At 44.9% G+C, this 15,562-nt stretch overlaps 25 non-coding genes across 25 annotated transcripts; 10 read left to right on the top strand and 15 right to left on the bottom strand.

The window, feature by feature from the left end:
• Positions 1-194: 194 nt before the first annotated feature.
• trnaw-cca (transfer RNA tryptophan (anticodon CCA)) lies at positions 195-266 on the bottom strand. The gene has a single exon. It is a non-coding gene; the product is annotated as a tRNA-Trp (tRNA).
• A 695-nt stretch (positions 267-961) lies between these two features.
• Positions 962-1,043, bottom strand: trnal-aag (transfer RNA leucine (anticodon AAG)). The gene has a single exon. It is a non-coding gene; the product is annotated as a tRNA-Leu (tRNA).
• Positions 1,044-1,219: 176 nt separating this feature from the next.
• trnae-uuc (transfer RNA glutamic acid (anticodon UUC)) lies at positions 1,220-1,291 on the top strand. The gene has a single exon. It is a non-coding gene; the product is annotated as a tRNA-Glu (tRNA).
• A 904-nt stretch (positions 1,292-2,195) lies between these two features.
• trnaw-cca (transfer RNA tryptophan (anticodon CCA)) lies at positions 2,196-2,267 on the bottom strand. Its single transcript has one exon. It is a non-coding gene; the product is annotated as a tRNA-Trp (tRNA).
• Positions 2,268-2,962: 695 nt separating this feature from the next.
• Positions 2,963-3,044, bottom strand: trnal-aag (transfer RNA leucine (anticodon AAG)). The gene has a single exon. It is a non-coding gene; the product is annotated as a tRNA-Leu (tRNA).
• Positions 3,045-3,220: 176 nt separating this feature from the next.
• trnae-uuc (transfer RNA glutamic acid (anticodon UUC)) lies at positions 3,221-3,292 on the top strand. The gene has a single exon. It is a non-coding gene; the product is annotated as a tRNA-Glu (tRNA).
• Positions 3,293-4,196: 904 nt separating this feature from the next.
• On the bottom strand, positions 4,197-4,268 carry trnaw-cca (transfer RNA tryptophan (anticodon CCA)). Its single transcript has one exon. It is a non-coding gene; the product is annotated as a tRNA-Trp (tRNA).
• Positions 4,269-4,963: 695 nt separating this feature from the next.
• trnal-aag (transfer RNA leucine (anticodon AAG)) lies at positions 4,964-5,045 on the bottom strand. Its single transcript has one exon. It is a non-coding gene; the product is annotated as a tRNA-Leu (tRNA).
• A 176-nt stretch (positions 5,046-5,221) lies between these two features.
• trnae-uuc (transfer RNA glutamic acid (anticodon UUC)) lies at positions 5,222-5,293 on the top strand. Its single transcript has one exon. It is a non-coding gene; the product is annotated as a tRNA-Glu (tRNA).
• Positions 5,294-6,198: 905 nt separating this feature from the next.
• Positions 6,199-6,270, bottom strand: trnaw-cca (transfer RNA tryptophan (anticodon CCA)). The gene has a single exon. It is a non-coding gene; the product is annotated as a tRNA-Trp (tRNA).
• A 695-nt stretch (positions 6,271-6,965) lies between these two features.
• On the bottom strand, positions 6,966-7,047 carry trnal-aag (transfer RNA leucine (anticodon AAG)). The gene has a single exon. It is a non-coding gene; the product is annotated as a tRNA-Leu (tRNA).
• A 177-nt stretch (positions 7,048-7,224) lies between these two features.
• On the top strand, positions 7,225-7,296 carry trnae-uuc (transfer RNA glutamic acid (anticodon UUC)). The gene has a single exon. It is a non-coding gene; the product is annotated as a tRNA-Glu (tRNA).
• A 902-nt stretch (positions 7,297-8,198) lies between these two features.
• Positions 8,199-8,270, bottom strand: trnaw-cca (transfer RNA tryptophan (anticodon CCA)). The gene has a single exon. It is a non-coding gene; the product is annotated as a tRNA-Trp (tRNA).
• Positions 8,271-8,965: 695 nt separating this feature from the next.
• Positions 8,966-9,047, bottom strand: trnal-aag (transfer RNA leucine (anticodon AAG)). Its single transcript has one exon. It is a non-coding gene; the product is annotated as a tRNA-Leu (tRNA).
• A 177-nt stretch (positions 9,048-9,224) lies between these two features.
• On the top strand, positions 9,225-9,296 carry trnae-uuc (transfer RNA glutamic acid (anticodon UUC)). The gene has a single exon. It is a non-coding gene; the product is annotated as a tRNA-Glu (tRNA).
• Positions 9,297-10,966: 1,670 nt separating this feature from the next.
• trnal-aag (transfer RNA leucine (anticodon AAG)) lies at positions 10,967-11,048 on the bottom strand. Its single transcript has one exon. It is a non-coding gene; the product is annotated as a tRNA-Leu (tRNA).
• A 177-nt stretch (positions 11,049-11,225) lies between these two features.
• trnae-uuc (transfer RNA glutamic acid (anticodon UUC)) lies at positions 11,226-11,297 on the top strand. The gene has a single exon. It is a non-coding gene; the product is annotated as a tRNA-Glu (tRNA).
• A 584-nt stretch (positions 11,298-11,881) lies between these two features.
• On the top strand, positions 11,882-11,953 carry trnag-ucc (transfer RNA glycine (anticodon UCC)). Its single transcript has one exon. It is a non-coding gene; the product is annotated as a tRNA-Gly (tRNA).
• Positions 11,954-12,188: 235 nt separating this feature from the next.
• trnaw-cca (transfer RNA tryptophan (anticodon CCA)) lies at positions 12,189-12,260 on the bottom strand. The gene has a single exon. It is a non-coding gene; the product is annotated as a tRNA-Trp (tRNA).
• A 697-nt stretch (positions 12,261-12,957) lies between these two features.
• Positions 12,958-13,039, bottom strand: trnal-aag (transfer RNA leucine (anticodon AAG)). The gene has a single exon. It is a non-coding gene; the product is annotated as a tRNA-Leu (tRNA).
• A 176-nt stretch (positions 13,040-13,215) lies between these two features.
• trnae-uuc (transfer RNA glutamic acid (anticodon UUC)) lies at positions 13,216-13,287 on the top strand. The gene has a single exon. It is a non-coding gene; the product is annotated as a tRNA-Glu (tRNA).
• Positions 13,288-13,882: 595 nt separating this feature from the next.
• trnag-ucc (transfer RNA glycine (anticodon UCC)) lies at positions 13,883-13,954 on the top strand. Its single transcript has one exon. It is a non-coding gene; the product is annotated as a tRNA-Gly (tRNA).
• A 235-nt stretch (positions 13,955-14,189) lies between these two features.
• On the bottom strand, positions 14,190-14,261 carry trnaw-cca (transfer RNA tryptophan (anticodon CCA)). The gene has a single exon. It is a non-coding gene; the product is annotated as a tRNA-Trp (tRNA).
• A 697-nt stretch (positions 14,262-14,958) lies between these two features.
• Positions 14,959-15,040, bottom strand: trnal-aag (transfer RNA leucine (anticodon AAG)). The gene has a single exon. It is a non-coding gene; the product is annotated as a tRNA-Leu (tRNA).
• Positions 15,041-15,216: 176 nt separating this feature from the next.
• Positions 15,217-15,288, top strand: trnae-uuc (transfer RNA glutamic acid (anticodon UUC)). Its single transcript has one exon. It is a non-coding gene; the product is annotated as a tRNA-Glu (tRNA).
• The last annotated feature ends 274 nt before the right edge of the window (positions 15,289-15,562 follow it).

Below are 15,562 nucleotides of genomic sequence, written 5' to 3'. Positions count from 1 at the left end.
TCACAACTAAAGCTCTCAGAGGGCAATGGCCAAACTGTCAAACAGTTGAGTATTAGAGGCCAATACAAATGACGTGCATTTGAACTAATCCTCTTGGCAGGTCGCATCATTGCGGAGTGACAGGTATGAAACAGCCCCAAAACATGAATGAGTGAATGCTGGTCACCCACTATAACAAGAATCAATAAAGTACATGACCCTGACGTGATTTGAACACGCAACCTTCAGATCTGGAGTCAGACGCGCTACCGTTGCGCCACAGAGTCAGCCCGCGGAGTCCGGTCCTACGGCGCTGTGTGTCGTTGTAGAGGAAACGCTCAAAAAAGCTATTTTCAAAATCAAAAAGGTTTTCTGGCAATTGTCAGTGAACAAAATTCCCAAACTACAAGCGTACTTCGGTGGTAAGGTGCAACATAGCATTTTAGCCTAAGTTCACGATGTTTATAACACATCAGATTATTCAGCAACGCCTTGACAGGGATGACTAATGAGGCCAAAGAGTTATTTTGGGGTCTCCCCACGTAGATTTAAATGCCGAGAGTAATGGCTTCTTCTGCTCAAGTGTGTGATGGGATTTTGTTTACTTTGCCAGTGCCCCATTTTTAAGCCTATGGCTTTTGATTTCTTTCTTTCGAGCGATCGATCAATCAATCGATCGATCTTTGCAAAGTAAATAAGTATTCAACTGCAGACTCTTGATTGACATTGCCATCCCTCTGAACTTTACAACTATGCGCTTGGGCCTCAAAACTACTCCTAGGTTTCGGATCCTGCCAACAACATGGCTTATGTTGTTCCCGTACGGGCCCCTGCTGGCAGGCCATTTGGAGGAAGTAAAGAATCCCTGGTTGGTTTATGACCAGGGCCAAATTTAGAAAATATATTTCATGATAGCTAAACTCAAACGGAAGACATCACACAGCCTGCTAACTTCCTTGCTCTCGACGCTTGGCGTGAGAACTGGCAGCGGTGGGATTTGAACCCACGCCTCCGAAGAGACTGGAGCCTTAATCCAGCGCCTTAGACCACTCGACAACGCTACCTGTTGCACTGTTGAAAGCCTCATCAGCTTGACCGGTTCTAACCAAGCAGTGTATGTGATCTTTGCAACGTGGATCTGATGACGCTGCTTTCTAAGAGACCACGATTGCCCTCAGAAGTTCGAAACACATAATCACGGAAGTGGCTCGGTAAATCGACCAATAGAACCAGCAATTGTTCCCAAATGGTCTAGCGGTTAGGATTCCTGGTTTTCACCCAGGTGGCCCGAGTTCAACTCCCGGTATGGGAAAGTTTTTGTGGCAAGCTTCCTTTTTATTAATCCCTCATGAGGGTAATTTATTATCTGCGTTCGTTCGACCCGTCCTTCAGACCTTCAAAGTCCTTTCTCTATCTCTCCCTCCTCTCTCTTTGTTTTTATTTGTCACTCTCCCTTCTTTTATTATTTTTTTTTTTTAAATACGGTATAGCGTAAAAAACACATACTTTGAAGACGTACAAATACAGTAGGTGGCGGTAAATGCACCTTTTCAGTTGGCGGCCACCCGCCATTAAAAGTAACACAACAACAAAGACTTCATGCGCAAACTCTGGAAGTGTAACTGAAATCCCGCCACTCTAAAATATAGGAAAAATTGCAACTTTGACCAAAAATCCGGAGAAAAATACACGCCGGAATACCAAAAGCAACAGCAAGAATCACACGAGGGGGGGGGGGCGGACGGACCCCTGAATGATGCAAATCGGACAAGAAATGCGACCAGCGAAACTGTGCAAAAAAACACGTTTCTATAATGATTCTCAAACCATGTTCCGTGTGCATGGAACTTTAGATATCAATTACAGGCGCCGATTTGCGACACGGCACTGCAAGTCCTTGAGTCTTTGCGATGGTGGTATAGTGGTAAGCATAGCTGCCTTCCAAGCAGTTGACCCGGGTTTGATTCCCGCATGCATCGCATGCTTTACTTTTGATTTATACTTGTGTATATGCAGTTTCATTCACAACTAAAGCTCTCAGAGGGCAATGGCCAAACTGTCAAACAGTTGAGTATTAGAGGCCAATACAAATGACGTGCATTTGAACTAATCCTCTTGGCAGGTCGCATCATTGCGGATTGACAGGTATGAAACAGCCCCAAAACATGAATGAGTGGATGCTGGTCACCCACTATAACAAGAATCAATAAAGTACATGACCCTGATGTGATTTGAACACGCAACCTTCAGATCTGGAGTCAGACGCGCTACCGTTGCGCCACAGAGTCAGCCCGAGGAGTCCGGTCCTACGGCGCTGTGTGTCGTTGTAGAGGAAACGCTCAAAAAAGCTATTTTCAAAATCAAAAAGGTTTTCTGGCAATTGTCAGTGAACAAAATTCCCAAACTACAAGCGTACTTCGGTGGTAAGGTGCAACATAGCATTTTAGCCTAAGTTCACGATGTTTATAACACATCAGATTATTCAGCAACGCCTTGACAGGGATGACTAATGAGGCCAAAGAGTTATTTTGGGGTCTCCCCACGTAGATTTAAATGCCGAGAGTAATGGCTTCTTCTGCTCAAGTGTGTGATGGGATTTTGTTTACTTTGCCAGTGCCCCATTTTTAAGCCTATGGCTTTTGATTTCTTTCTTTCGAGCGATCGATCAATCAATCGATCGATCTTTGCAAAGTAAATAAGTATTCAACTGCAGACTCTTGATTGACATTGCCATCCCTCTGAACTTTACAACTATGCGCTTGGGCCTCAAAACTACTCCTAGGTTTCGGATCCTGCCAACAACGTGGTTTATGTTGTTCCCGTACGGGCCCCTGCTGGCAGGCCATTTGGAGGAAGTAAAGAATCCCTGGTTGGTTTATGACCAGGGCCAAATTTAGAAAATATATTTCATGATAGCTAAACTCAAACGGAAGACATCACACAGCCTGCTAACTTCCTTGCTCTCGACGCTTGGCGTGAGAACTGGCAGCGGTGGGATTTGAACCCACGCCTCCAAAGAGACTGGAGCCTTAATCCAGCGCCTTAGACCACTCGGCCACGCTACCTGTTGCACTGTTGAAAGCCTCATCAGCTTGACCGGTTCTAACCAAGCAGTGTATGTGATCTTTGCAACGTGGATCTGATGACGCTGCTTTCTAAGAGACCACGATTGCCCTCAGAAGTTCGAAACACATAATCACGGAAGTGGCTCGGTAAATCGACCAATAGAACCAGCAATTGTTCCCAAATGGTCTAGCGGTTAGGATTCCTGGTTTTCACCCAGGTGGCCCGAGTTCAACTCCCGGTATGGGAAAGTTTTTGTGGCAAGCTTCCTTTTTATTAATCCCTCATGAGGGTAATTTATTATCTGCGTTCGTTCGACCCGTCCTTCAGACCTTCAAAGTCCTTTCTCTATCTCTCCCTCCTCTCTCTTTGTTTTTATTTGTCACTCTCCCTTCTTTTATTTTTTTTTTTTTTTAAATACGGTATAGCGTAAAAAACACATACTTTGAAGACGTACAAATACAGTAGGTGGCGGTAAATGCACCTTTTCAGTTGGCGGCCACCCGCCATTAAAAGTAACACAACAACAAAGACTTCATGCGCAAACTCTGGAAGTGTAACTGAAATCCCGCCACTCTAAAATATAGGAAAAATTGCAACTTTGACCAAAAATCCGGAGAAAAATACACGCCGGAATACCAAAAGCAACAGCAAGAATCACACGAGGGGGGGGGGGCGGACGGACCCCTGAATGATGCAAATCGGACAAGAAATGCGACCAGCGAAACTGTGCAAAAAAACACGTTTCTATAATGATTCTCAAACCATGTTCCGTGTGCATGGAACTTTAGATATCAATTACAGGCGCCGATTTGCGACACGGCACTGCAAGTCCTTGAGTCTTTGCGATGGTGGTATAGTGGTAAGCATAGCTGCCTTCCAAGCAGTTGACCCGGGTTTGATTCCCGCATGCATCGCATGCTTTACTTTTGATTTATACTTGTGTATATGCAGTTTCATTCACAACTAAAGCTCTCAGAGGGCAATGGCCAAACTGTCAAACAGTTGAGTATTAGAGGCCAATACAAATGACGTGCATTTGAACTAATCCTCTTGGCAGGTCGCATCATTGCGGAGTGACAGGTATGAAACAGCCCCAAAACATGAATGAGTGAATGCTGGTCACCCACTATAACAAGAATCAATAAAGTACATGACCCTGACGTGATTTGAACACGCAACCTTCAGATCTGGAGTCAGACGCGCTACCGTTGCGCCACAGAGTCAGCCCGAGGAGTCTGGTCCTACGGCGCTGTGTGTCGTTGTAGAGGAAACGCTCAAAAAAGCTATTTTCAAAATCAAAAAGGTTTTCTGGCAATTGTCAGTGAACAAAATTCCCAAACTACAAGCGTACTTCGGTGGTAAGGTGCAACATAGCATTTTAGCCTAAGTTCACGATGTTTATAACACATCAGATTATTCAGCAACGCCTTGACAGGGATGACTAATGAGGCCAAAGAGTTATTTTGGGGTCTCCCCACGTAGATTTAAATGCCGAGAGTAATGGCTTCTTCTGCTCAAGTGTGTGATGGGATTTTGTTTACTTTGCCAGTGCCCCATTTTTAAGCCTATGGCTTTTGATTTCTTTCTTTCGAGCGATCGATCAATCAATCGATCGATATTTGCAAAGTAAATAAGTATTCAACTGCAGACTCTTGATTGACATTGCCATCCCTCTGAACTTTACAACTATGCGCTTGGGCCTCAAAACTACTCCTAGGTTTCGGATCCTGCCAACAACGTGGTTTATGTTGTTCCCGTACGGGCCCCTGCTGGCAGGCCATTTGGAGGAAGTAAAGAATCCCTGGTTGGTTTATGACCAGGGCCAAATTTAGAAAATATATTTCATGATAGCTAAACTCAAACGGAAGACATCACACAGCCTGCTAACTTCCTTGCTCTCGACGCTTGGCGTGAGAACTGGCAGCGGTGGGATTTGAACCCACGCCTCCGAAGAGACTGGAGCCTTAATCCAGCGCCTTAGACCACTCGGCCACGCTACCTGTTGCACTGTTGAAAGCCTCATCAGCTTGACCGGTTCTAACCAAGCAGTGTATGTGATCTTTGCAACGTGGATCTGATGACGCTGCTTTCTAAGAGACCACGATTGCCCTCAGAAGTTCGAAACACATAATCACGGAAGTGGCTCGGTAAATCGACCAATAGAACCAGCAATTGTTCCCATATGGTCTAGCGGTTAGGATTCCTGGTTTTCACCCAGGTGGCCCGGGTTCAACTCCCGGTATGGGAAAGTTTTTGTGGCAAGCTTCCTTTTTATTAATCCCTCATGAGGGTAATTTATTATCTGCGTTCGTTCGACCCGTCCTTCAGACCTTCAAAGTCCTTTCTCTATCTCTCCCTCCTCTCTCTTTGTTTTTATTTGTCACTCTCCCTTCTTTTATTTTTTTTTTTTTTTAAATACGGTATAGCGTAAAAAACACATACTTTGAAGACGTACAAATACAGTAGGTGGCGGTAAATGCACCTTTTCAGTTGGCGGCCACCCGCCATTAAAAGTAACACAACAACAAAGACTTCATGCGCAAACTCTGGAAGTGTAACTGAAATCCCGCCACTCTAAAATATAGGAAAAATTGCAACTTTGACCAAAAATCCGGAGAAAAATACACGCCGGAATACCAAAAGCAACAGCAAGAATCACACGAGGGGGGGGGGGGCGGACGGACCCCTGAATGATGCAAATCGGACAAGAAATGCGACCAGCGAAACTGTGCAAAAAAACACGTTTCTATAATGATTCTCAAACCATGTTCCGTGTGCATGGAACTTTAGATATCAATTACAGGCGCCGATTTGCGACACGGCACTGCAAGCCCTTTAGTCTTTGCGATGGTGGTATAGTGGTAAGCATAGCTGCCTTCCAAGCAGTTGACCCGGGTTTGATTCCCGCATGCATCGCATGCTTTACTTTTGATTTATACTTGTGTATATGCAGTTTCATTCACAACTAAAGCTCTCAGAGGGCAATGGCCAAACTGTCAAACAGTTGAGTATTAGAGGCCAATACAAATGACGTGCATTTGAACTAATCCTCTTGGCAGGTCACATCATTGCGGAGTGACAGGTATGAAACAGCCCCAAAACATGAATGAGTGAATGCTGGTCACCCACTATAACAAGAATCAATAAAGTACATGACCCTGATGTGATTTGAACACGCAACCTTCAGATCTGGAGTCAGACGCGCTACCGTTGCGCCACAGAGTCAGCCCGAGGAGTCCGGTCCTACGGCGCTGTGTGTCGTTGTAGAGGAAACGCTCAAAAAAGCTATTTTCAAAATCAAAAAGGTTTTCTGGCAATTGTCAGTGAACAAAATTCCCAAACTACAAGCGTACTTCGGTGGTAAGGTGCAACATAGCATTTTAGCCTAAGTTCAAGATGTTTATAACACATTAGATTATTCAGCAACGCCTTGACAGGGATGACTAATGAGGCCAAAGAGTTATTTTGGGGTCTCCCCACGTAGATTTAAATGCCGAGAGTAATGGCTTCTTCTGCTCAAGTGTGTGATGGGATTTTGTTTACTTTGCCAGTGCCCCATTTTTAAGCCTATGGCTTTTGATTTCTTTCTTTCGAGCGATCGATCAATCAATCGATCGATCTTTGCAAAGTAAATAAGTATTCAACTGCAGACTCTTGATTAACATTGCCTTCCCTCTGAACTTTACAACTATGCGCTTGGGCCTCAAAACTACTCCTAGGTTTCGGATCCTGCCAACAACATGGCTTATGTTGTTCCCGTACGGGCCCCTGCTGGCAGGCCATTTGGAGGAAGTAAAGAATCCCTGGTTGGTTTATGACCAGGGCCAAATTTAGAAAATATATTTCATGATAGCTAAACTCAAACGGAAGACATCACACAGCCTGCTAACTTCCTTGCTCTCGACGCTTGGCGTGAGAACTGGCAGCGGTGGGATTTGAACCCACGCCTCCGAAGAGACTGGAGCCTTAATCCAGCGCCTTAGACCACTCGACCACCCTACCTGTTGCACTGTTGAAAGCCTCATCAGCTTGACCGGTTCTAACCAAGCAGTGTATGTGATCTTTGCAACGTGGATCTGATGACGCTGCTTTTTAAGAGACCACGATTGCCCTCAGAAGTTCGAAACACATAATCACGGAAGTGGCTGGGTAAATCGACCAATAGAACCAGCAATTGTTTCCCATATGGTCTAGCGGTTAGGATTCCTGGATTTCACCCAGGTGGCCCGGGTTCAACTCCCGGTATGGGAAAGTCTTTGTGGTAAGCTTCCCTTTTATTAATCCCTCATGAGGGTAATTTATTATCTGCGTTCGTTCGACCCGTCCTTCAGACCTTCAAAGTCCTTTCTCTAGCTCTCCCTCCTCTCTCTTTGTTTTTATTTGTCACTCTCCCTTCTTTTATTTGTTTTTTTTTTTAAATACGGTATAGCGTAAAAAACACATACTTTGAAGACGTACAAATACAGTAGGTGGCGGTAAATGCACCTTTTCAGTTGGCGGCCACCCGCCATTAAAAGTAACACAACAACAAAGACTTCATGCGCAAACTCTGGAAGTGTAACTGAAATCCCGCCACTCTAAAATATAGGAAAAATTGCAACTTTGACCAAAAATCCGGAGAAAAATACACGCCGGAATACCAAAAGCAACAGCAAGAATCACACGAGGGGGGGGGCGGACGGACCCCTGAATGATGCAAATCGGACAAGAAATGCGACCAGCGAAACTGTGCAAAAAAACACGTTTCTATAATGATTCTCAAACCATGTTCCGTGTGCATGGAACTTTAGATATCAATTACAGGCGCCGATTTGCGACACGGCACTGCAAGCCCTTGAGTCTTTGCGATGGTGGTATAGTGGTAAGCATAGCTGCCTTCCAAGCAGTTGACCCGGGTTTGATTCCCGCATGCATCGCATGCTTTACTTTTGATTTATACTTGTGTATATGCAGTTTCATTCACAACTAAAGCTCTCAGAGGGCAATGGCCAAACTGTCAAACAGTTGAGTATTAGAGGCCAATACAAATGACGTGCATTTGAACTAATCCTCTTGGCAGGTCGCATCATTGCGGATTGACAGGTATGAAACAGCCCCAAAACATGAATGAGTGAATGCTGGTCACCCACTATAACAAGAATCAATAAAGTACATGACCCTGATGTGATTTGAACACGCAACCTTCAGATCTGGAGTCAGACGCGCTACCGTTGCGCCACAGAGTCAGCCCGAGGAGTCCGGTCCTACGGCGCTGTGTGTCGTTGTAGAGGAAACGCTCAAAAAAGCTATTTTCAAAATCAAAAAGGTTTTCTGGCAATTGTCAGTGAACAAAATTCCCAAACTACAAGCGTACTTCGGTGGTAAGGTGCAACATAGCATTTTAGCCTAAGTTCACGATGTTTATAACACATCAGATTATTCAGCAACGCCTTGACAGGGATGACTAATGAGGCCAAAGAGTTATTTTGGGGTCTCCCCACGTAGATTTAAATGCCGAGAGTAATGGCTTCTTCTGCTCAAGTGTGTGATGGGATTTTGTTTACTTTGCCAGTGCCCCATTTTTAAGCCTATGGCTTTTGATTTCTTTCTTTCGAGCGATCGATCAATCGATCGATCGATCTTTGCAAAGTAAATAAGTATTCAACTGCAGACTCTTGATTGACATTGCCATCCCTCTGAACTTTACAACTATGCGCTTGGGCCTCAAAACTACTCCTAGGTTTCGGATCCTGCCAACAACGTGGTTTATGTTGTTCCCGTACGGGCCCCTGCTGGCAGGCCATTTGGAGGAAGTAAAGAATCCCTGGTTGGTTTATGACCAGGGCCAAATTTAGAAAATATATTTCATGATAGCTAAACTCAAACGGAAGACATCACACAGCCTGCTAACTTCCTTGCTCTCGACGCTTGGCGTGAGAACTGGCAGCGGTGGGATTTGAACCCACGCCTCCGAAGAGACTGGAGCCTTAATCCAGCGCCTTAGACCACTCGGCCACGCTACCTGTTGCACTGTTGAAAGCCTCATCAGCTTGACCGGTTCTAACCAAGCAGTGTATGTGATCTTTGCAACGTGGATCTGATGACGCTGCTTTCTAAGAGACCACGATTGCCCTCAGAAGTTCGAAACACATAATCACGGAAGTGGCTGGGTAAATCGACCAATAGAACCAGCAATTGTTTCCCATATGGTCTAGCGGTTAGGATTCCTGGTTTTCACCCAGGTGGCCCGGGTTCAACTCCCGGTATGGGAAAGTCTTTGTGGTAAGCTTCCTTTTTATTAATCCCTCATGAGGGTAATTTATTATCTGCGTTCGTTCGACCCGTCCTTCAGACCTTCAAAGTCCTTTCTCTAGCTCTCCCTCCTCTCTCTTTGTTTTTATTTGTCACTCTCCCTTCTTTTATTTGTTTTTTTTTTTTAAATACGGTATAGCGTAAAAAACACATACTTTGAAGACGTACAAATACAGTAGGTGGCGGTAAATGCACCTTTTCAGTTGGCGGCCACCCGCCATTAAAAGTAACACAACAACAAAGACTTCATGCGCAAACTCTGGAAGTGTAACTGAAATCCCGCCACTCTAAAATATAGGAAAAATTGCAACTTTGACCAAAATTCCGGAGAAAAATACACGCCGGAATACCAAAAGCAACAGCAAGAATCACACGAGGGGGGGGGCGGACGGACCCCTGAATGATGCAAATCGGACAAGAAATGCGACCAGCGAAACTGTGCAAAAAAACACGTTTCTATAATGATTCTCAAACCATGTTCCGTGTGCATGGAACTTTAGATATCAATTACAGGCGCCGATTTGCGACACGGCACTGCAAGCCCTTGAGTCTTTGCGATGGTGGTATAGTGGTAAGCATAGCTGCCTTCCAAGCAGTTGACCCGGGTTTGATTCCCGCATGCATCGCATGCTTTACTTTTGATTTATACTTGTGTATATGCAGTTTCATTCACAACTAAAGCTCTCAGAGGGCAATGGCCAAACTGTCAAACAGTTGAGTATTAGAGGCCAATACAAATGACGTGCATTTGAACTAATCCTCTTGGCAGGTCGCATCATTGCGGAGTGACAGGTATGAAACAGCCCCAAAACATGAATGAGTGAATGCTGGTCACCCACTATAACAAGAATCAATAAAGTACATGACCCTGATGTGATTTGAACAGGCAACCTTCAGATCTGGAGTCAGACGCGCTACCGTTGCGCCACAGAGTCAGCCGGAGGAGTCCGGTCCTACGGCGCTGTGTGTCGTTGTAGAGGAAACGCTCAAAAAAGCTATTTTCAAAATCAAAAAGGTTTTCTGGCAATTGTCAGTGAACAAAATTCCCAAACTACAAGCGTACTTCGGTGGTAAGGTGCAACATAGCATTTTAGCCTAAGTTCACGATGTTTATAACACATCAGATTATTCAGCAACGCCTTGACAGGGATGACTAATGAGGCCAAAGAGTTATTTTGGGGTCTCCCCACGTAGATTTAAATGCCGAGAGTAATGGCTTCTTCTGCTCAAGTGTGTGATGGGATTTTGTTTACTTTGCCAGTGCCCCATTTTTAAGCCTATGGCTTTTGATTTCTTTCTTTCGAGCGATCGATCAATCGATCGATCGATCTTTGCAAAGTAAATAAGTATTCAACTGCAGACTCTTGATTGACATTGCCATCCCTCTGAACTTTACAACTATGCGCTTGGGCCTCAAAACTACTCCTAGGTTTCGGATCCTGCCAACAACGTGGTTTATGTTGTTCCCGTACGGGCCCCTGCTGGCAGGCCATTTGGAGGAAGTAAAGAATCCCTGGTTGGTTTATGACCAGGGCCAAATTTAGAAAATATATTTCATGATAGCTAAACTCAAACGGAAGACATCACACAGCCTGCTAACTTCCTTGCTCTCGACGCTTGGCGTGAGAACTGGCAGCGGTGGGATTTGAACCCACGCCTCCGAAGAGACTGGAGCCTTAATCCAGCGCCTTAGACCACTCGGCCACGCTACCTGTTGCACTGTTGAAAGCCTCATCAGCTTGACCGGTTCTAACCAAGCAGTGTATGTGATCTTTGCAACGTGGATCTGATGACGCTGCTTTCTAAGAGACCACGATTGCCCTCAGAAGTTCGAAACACATAATCACGGAAGTGGCTCGGTAAATCGACCAATAAAAACAGCAATTGTTTCCCATATGGTCTAGCGGTTAGGATTCCTGGTTTTCACCCAGGTGGCCCGGGTTCAACTCCCGGTATGGGAAAGTCTTTGTGGTAAGCTTCCTTTTTATTAATCCCTCATGAGGGTAATTTATTATCTGCGTTCGTTCGACCCGTCCTTCAGACCTTCAAAGTCCTTTCTCTATCTCTCCCTCCTCTCTCTTTGTTTTTATTTGTCACTCTCCCTTCTTTTATTTGTTTTTTTTTTTTTTAAATACGGTATAGCGTAAAAAACACATACTTTGAAGACGTACAAATACAGTAGGTGGCGGTAAATGCACCTTTTCAGTTGGCGGCCACCCGCCATTAAAAGTAACACAACAACAAAGACTTCATGCGCAAACTCTGGAAGTGTAACTGAAATCCCGCCACTCTAAAATATAGGAAAAATTGCAACTTTGACCAAAAATCCGGAGAAAAATACACGCCGGAATACCAAAAGCAACAGCAAGAATCACACGAGGGGGGGGGCGGACGGACCCCTGAATGATGCAAATCGGACAAGAAATGCGACCAGCGAAACTGTGCAAAAAAACACGTTTCTATAATGATTCTCAAACCATGTTCCGTGTGCATATCAATTACAGGCGCCGATTTGCGACACGGCACTGCAAGCCCTTGAGTCTTTGCGATGGTGGTATAGTGGTAAGCATAGCTGCCTTCCAAGCAGTTGACCCGGGTTCAATTCGCGGCCATCGCATGCTTTACATTTGATTTATATTTGTGCATATGCTGTTTCATTCACAACTAAAGCTCTCAGAGGGCAATGGCCAAACTGTCAAACAGTTGAGTATTAGAGGCCAATGCAAATGACGTGCATTTGAACTAATCCTCTTGGCAGGTCGCATCATTGCGGAGTGACAGGTATGAAACAGCCCCAAAACATGAATGAGTGAATGCTGGTCACCCACTATAACAAGAATCAATAAAGTACATGACCCTGACGTGATTTGAACACGCAACCTTCTGATCTGGAGTCAGACGCGCTACCGTTGCGCCACAGAGTCAGCCCGAGTAGTCCGGTCCTATGGCGCTGTGTGTCGATGTAGAGGAAATGCTCAAATAAGCTCTATTTTCAAAATCAAAAAGGTTTTCTGGCAATTGTCAGTGAACAAAATTCCCAAACTACAAGCGTACTTCGGTGGTAAGGTGCAACATAGCATTTTAGCCTAAGTTCACGATGTTTATAACACATCAGATTATTCAGCAACGCCTTGACAGGGATGACTAATGAGGCCAAAGAGTTATTTTGGGGTCTCCCCACGTAGATTTAAATCCCGAGAGTAATGGCTTCTTCTGCTCAAGTGTGTGATGGGATTTTGTTTACTTTGCCAGTGCCCCATTTTTAAGCCTATGGCTTTTGATTTCTTTCTTTCGAGCGATCGATCAATCGATCGATCGATCTTTGCAAAGTAAATAAGTATTCAACTGCAGACTCTTGATTGACATTGCCATCCCTCTGAACTTTACAACTATGCGCTTGGGCCTCAAAACTACTCCTAGGTTTCGGATCCTGCCAACAACGTGGTTTATGTTGTTCCCGTACGGGCCCCTGCTGGCAGGCCATTTGGAGGAAGTAAAGAATCCCTGGTTGGTTTATGACCAGGGCCAAATTTAGAAAATATATTTCATAATAGCTAAACTCAAACGGAAGACATCACACAGCCTGCTAACTTCCTTGCTCTCGACGCTTGGCGTGAGAACTGGCAGCGGTGGGATTTGAACCCACGCCTCCGAAGAGATTGGAGCCTTAATCCAGCGCCTTAGACCACTCGACCACGCTACCTGTTGCACTGTTGAAAGCCTCATCAAGTTGACCGGTTCTAACCAAGCAGTGTATGTGATCTTTGCAACGTGGATCTGATGACGCTGCTTGTAAGAGACCACGATTGCCCTCAGAAGTACGAAACACATAATCACGGAAGTGGCTCCGTAAATCGACCAACAGAACCAGCAATTGTTTCCCATATGGTCTAGCGGTTAGGATTCCTGGTTTTCACCCAGGTAGCCCGGGTTCAACTCCCGGTATGGGAAAGTCTTTGTGGTAAGCTTCCTTTTTATTAATCCCTCATGAGGGTAATTTATTATCTGCGTTCGTTCGACCCGTCCTTCAGACCTTCAAAGTCCTTTCTCTATCTCTCCCTCCTCTCTCTTTGTTTTTATTTGTCACTCTCCCTTCTTTTATTTGTTTTTTTTTTTTTAAATACGGTATAGCGTAAAAAACACATACTTTGAAGACGTACAAATACAGTAGGTGGCGGTAAATGCACCTTTTCAGTTGGCGGCCACCCGCCATTAAAAGTAACACAACAACAAAGACTTCATGCGCAAACTCTGGAAGTGTAACTGAAATCCCGCCACTCTAAAATATAGGAAAAATTGCAACTTTGACCAAAAATCCGGAGAAAAATACACGCCGGAATACCAAAAGCAACAGCAAGAATCACACGAGGGGGGGGGCGGACGGACCCCTGAATGATGCAAATCGGACAAGAAATGCGACCAGCGAAACTGTGCAAAAAAACACGTTTCTATAATGATTCTCAAACCATGTTCCGTGTGCATGGAACTTTAGATATCAATTACAGGCGCCGATTTGCGACACGGCACTGCAAGCCCTTGAGTCTTTGCGATGGTGGTATAGTGGTAAGCATAGCTGCCTTCCAAGCAGTTGACCCGGGTTCAATTCGCGGCCATCGCATGCTTTACATTTGATTTATATTTGTGCATATGCTGTTTCATTCACAACTAAAGCTCTCAGAGGGCAATGGCCAAACTGTCAAACAGTTGAGTATTAGAGGCCAATGCAAATGACGTGCATTTGAACTAATCCTCTTGGCAGGTCGCATCATTGCGGAGTGACAGGTATGAAACAGCCCCAAAACATGAATGAGTGAATGCTGGTCACCCACTATAACAAGAATCAATAAAGTACATGACCCTGACGTGATTTGAACACGCAACCTTCTGATCTGGAGTCAGACGCGCTACCGTTGCGCCACAGAGTCAGCCCGAGTAGTCCGGTCCTATGGCGCTGTGTGTCGATGTAGAGGAAATGCTCAAATAAGCTCTATTTTCAAAATCAAAAAGGTTTTCTGGCAATTGTCAGTGAACAAAATTCCCAAACTACAAGCGTACTTCGGTGGTAAGGTGCAACATAGCATTTTAGCCTAAGTTCACGATGTTTATAACACATCAGATTATTCAGCAACGCCTTGACAGGGATGACTAATGAGGCCAAAGAGTTATTTTGGGGTCTCCCCACGTAGATTTAAATCCCGAGAGTAATGGCTTCTTCTGCTCAAGTGTGTGATGGGATTTTGTTTACTTTGCCAGTGCCCCATTTTTAAGCCTATGGCTTTTGATTTCTTTCTTTCGAGCGATCGATCAATCGATCGATCGATCTTTGCAAAGTAAATAAGTATTCAACTGCAGACTCTTGATTGACATTGCCATCCCTCTGAACTTTACAACTATGCGCTTGGGCCTCAAAACTACTCCTAGGTTTCGGATCCTGCCAACAACGTGGTTTATGTTGTTCCCGTACGGGCCCCTGCTGGCAGGCCATTTGGAGGAAGTAAAGAATCCCTGGTTGGTTTATGACCAGGGCCAAATTTAGAAAATATATTTCATAATAGCTAAACTCAAACGGAAGACATCACACAGCCTGCTAACTTCCTTGCTCTCGACGCTTGGCGTGAGAACTGGCAGCGGTGGGATTTGAACCCACGCCTCCGAAGAGATTGGAGCCTTAATCCAGCGCCTTAGACCACTCGACCACGCTATCTGTTGCACTGTTGAAAGCCTCATCAAGTTGACCGGTTCTAACCAAGCAGTGTATGTGATCTTTGCAACGTGGATCTGATGACGCTGCTTGTAAGAGACCACGATTGCCCTCAGAAGTACGAAACACATAATCACGGAAGTGGCTCGGTAAATCGACCAACAGAACCAGCAATTGTTTCCCATATGGTCTAGCGGTTAGGATTCCTGGTTTTCACCCAGGTAGCCCGGGTTCAACTCCCGGTATGGGAAAGTCTTTGTGGTAAGCTTCCTTTTTATTAATCCCTCATGAGGGTAATTTATTATCTGCGTTCGTTCGACCCGTCCTTCAGACCTTCAAAGTCCTTTCTCTATCTCTCCCTCCTCTCTCTTTGTTTTTATTTGTCACTCTCCCTTCTGTTATTTGTTTTTTTTTTTTTAAATACGGTATAGCGTAAAAAACACATACTTTGAAGACGTACAAATACAGTAGGTGGCGGTAAATGCACCTTTTCAGTTGGCGGCCACCCGCCATTAAAAGTAACAC

This window comes from Eucyclogobius newberryi, unplaced genomic scaffold (assembly GCF_026437365.1).
Source record: "Eucyclogobius newberryi isolate DKJ021-1_F unplaced genomic scaffold, fEucNew1.0.hap1 SCAF_11, whole genome shotgun sequence".
Taxonomy (NCBI): domain Eukaryota; kingdom Metazoa; phylum Chordata; class Actinopteri; order Gobiiformes; family Gobiidae; genus Eucyclogobius; species Eucyclogobius newberryi.
Note: the sequence above shows the minus strand (reverse complement) of the source record. Positions and strands in the feature narration are given on the sequence as shown.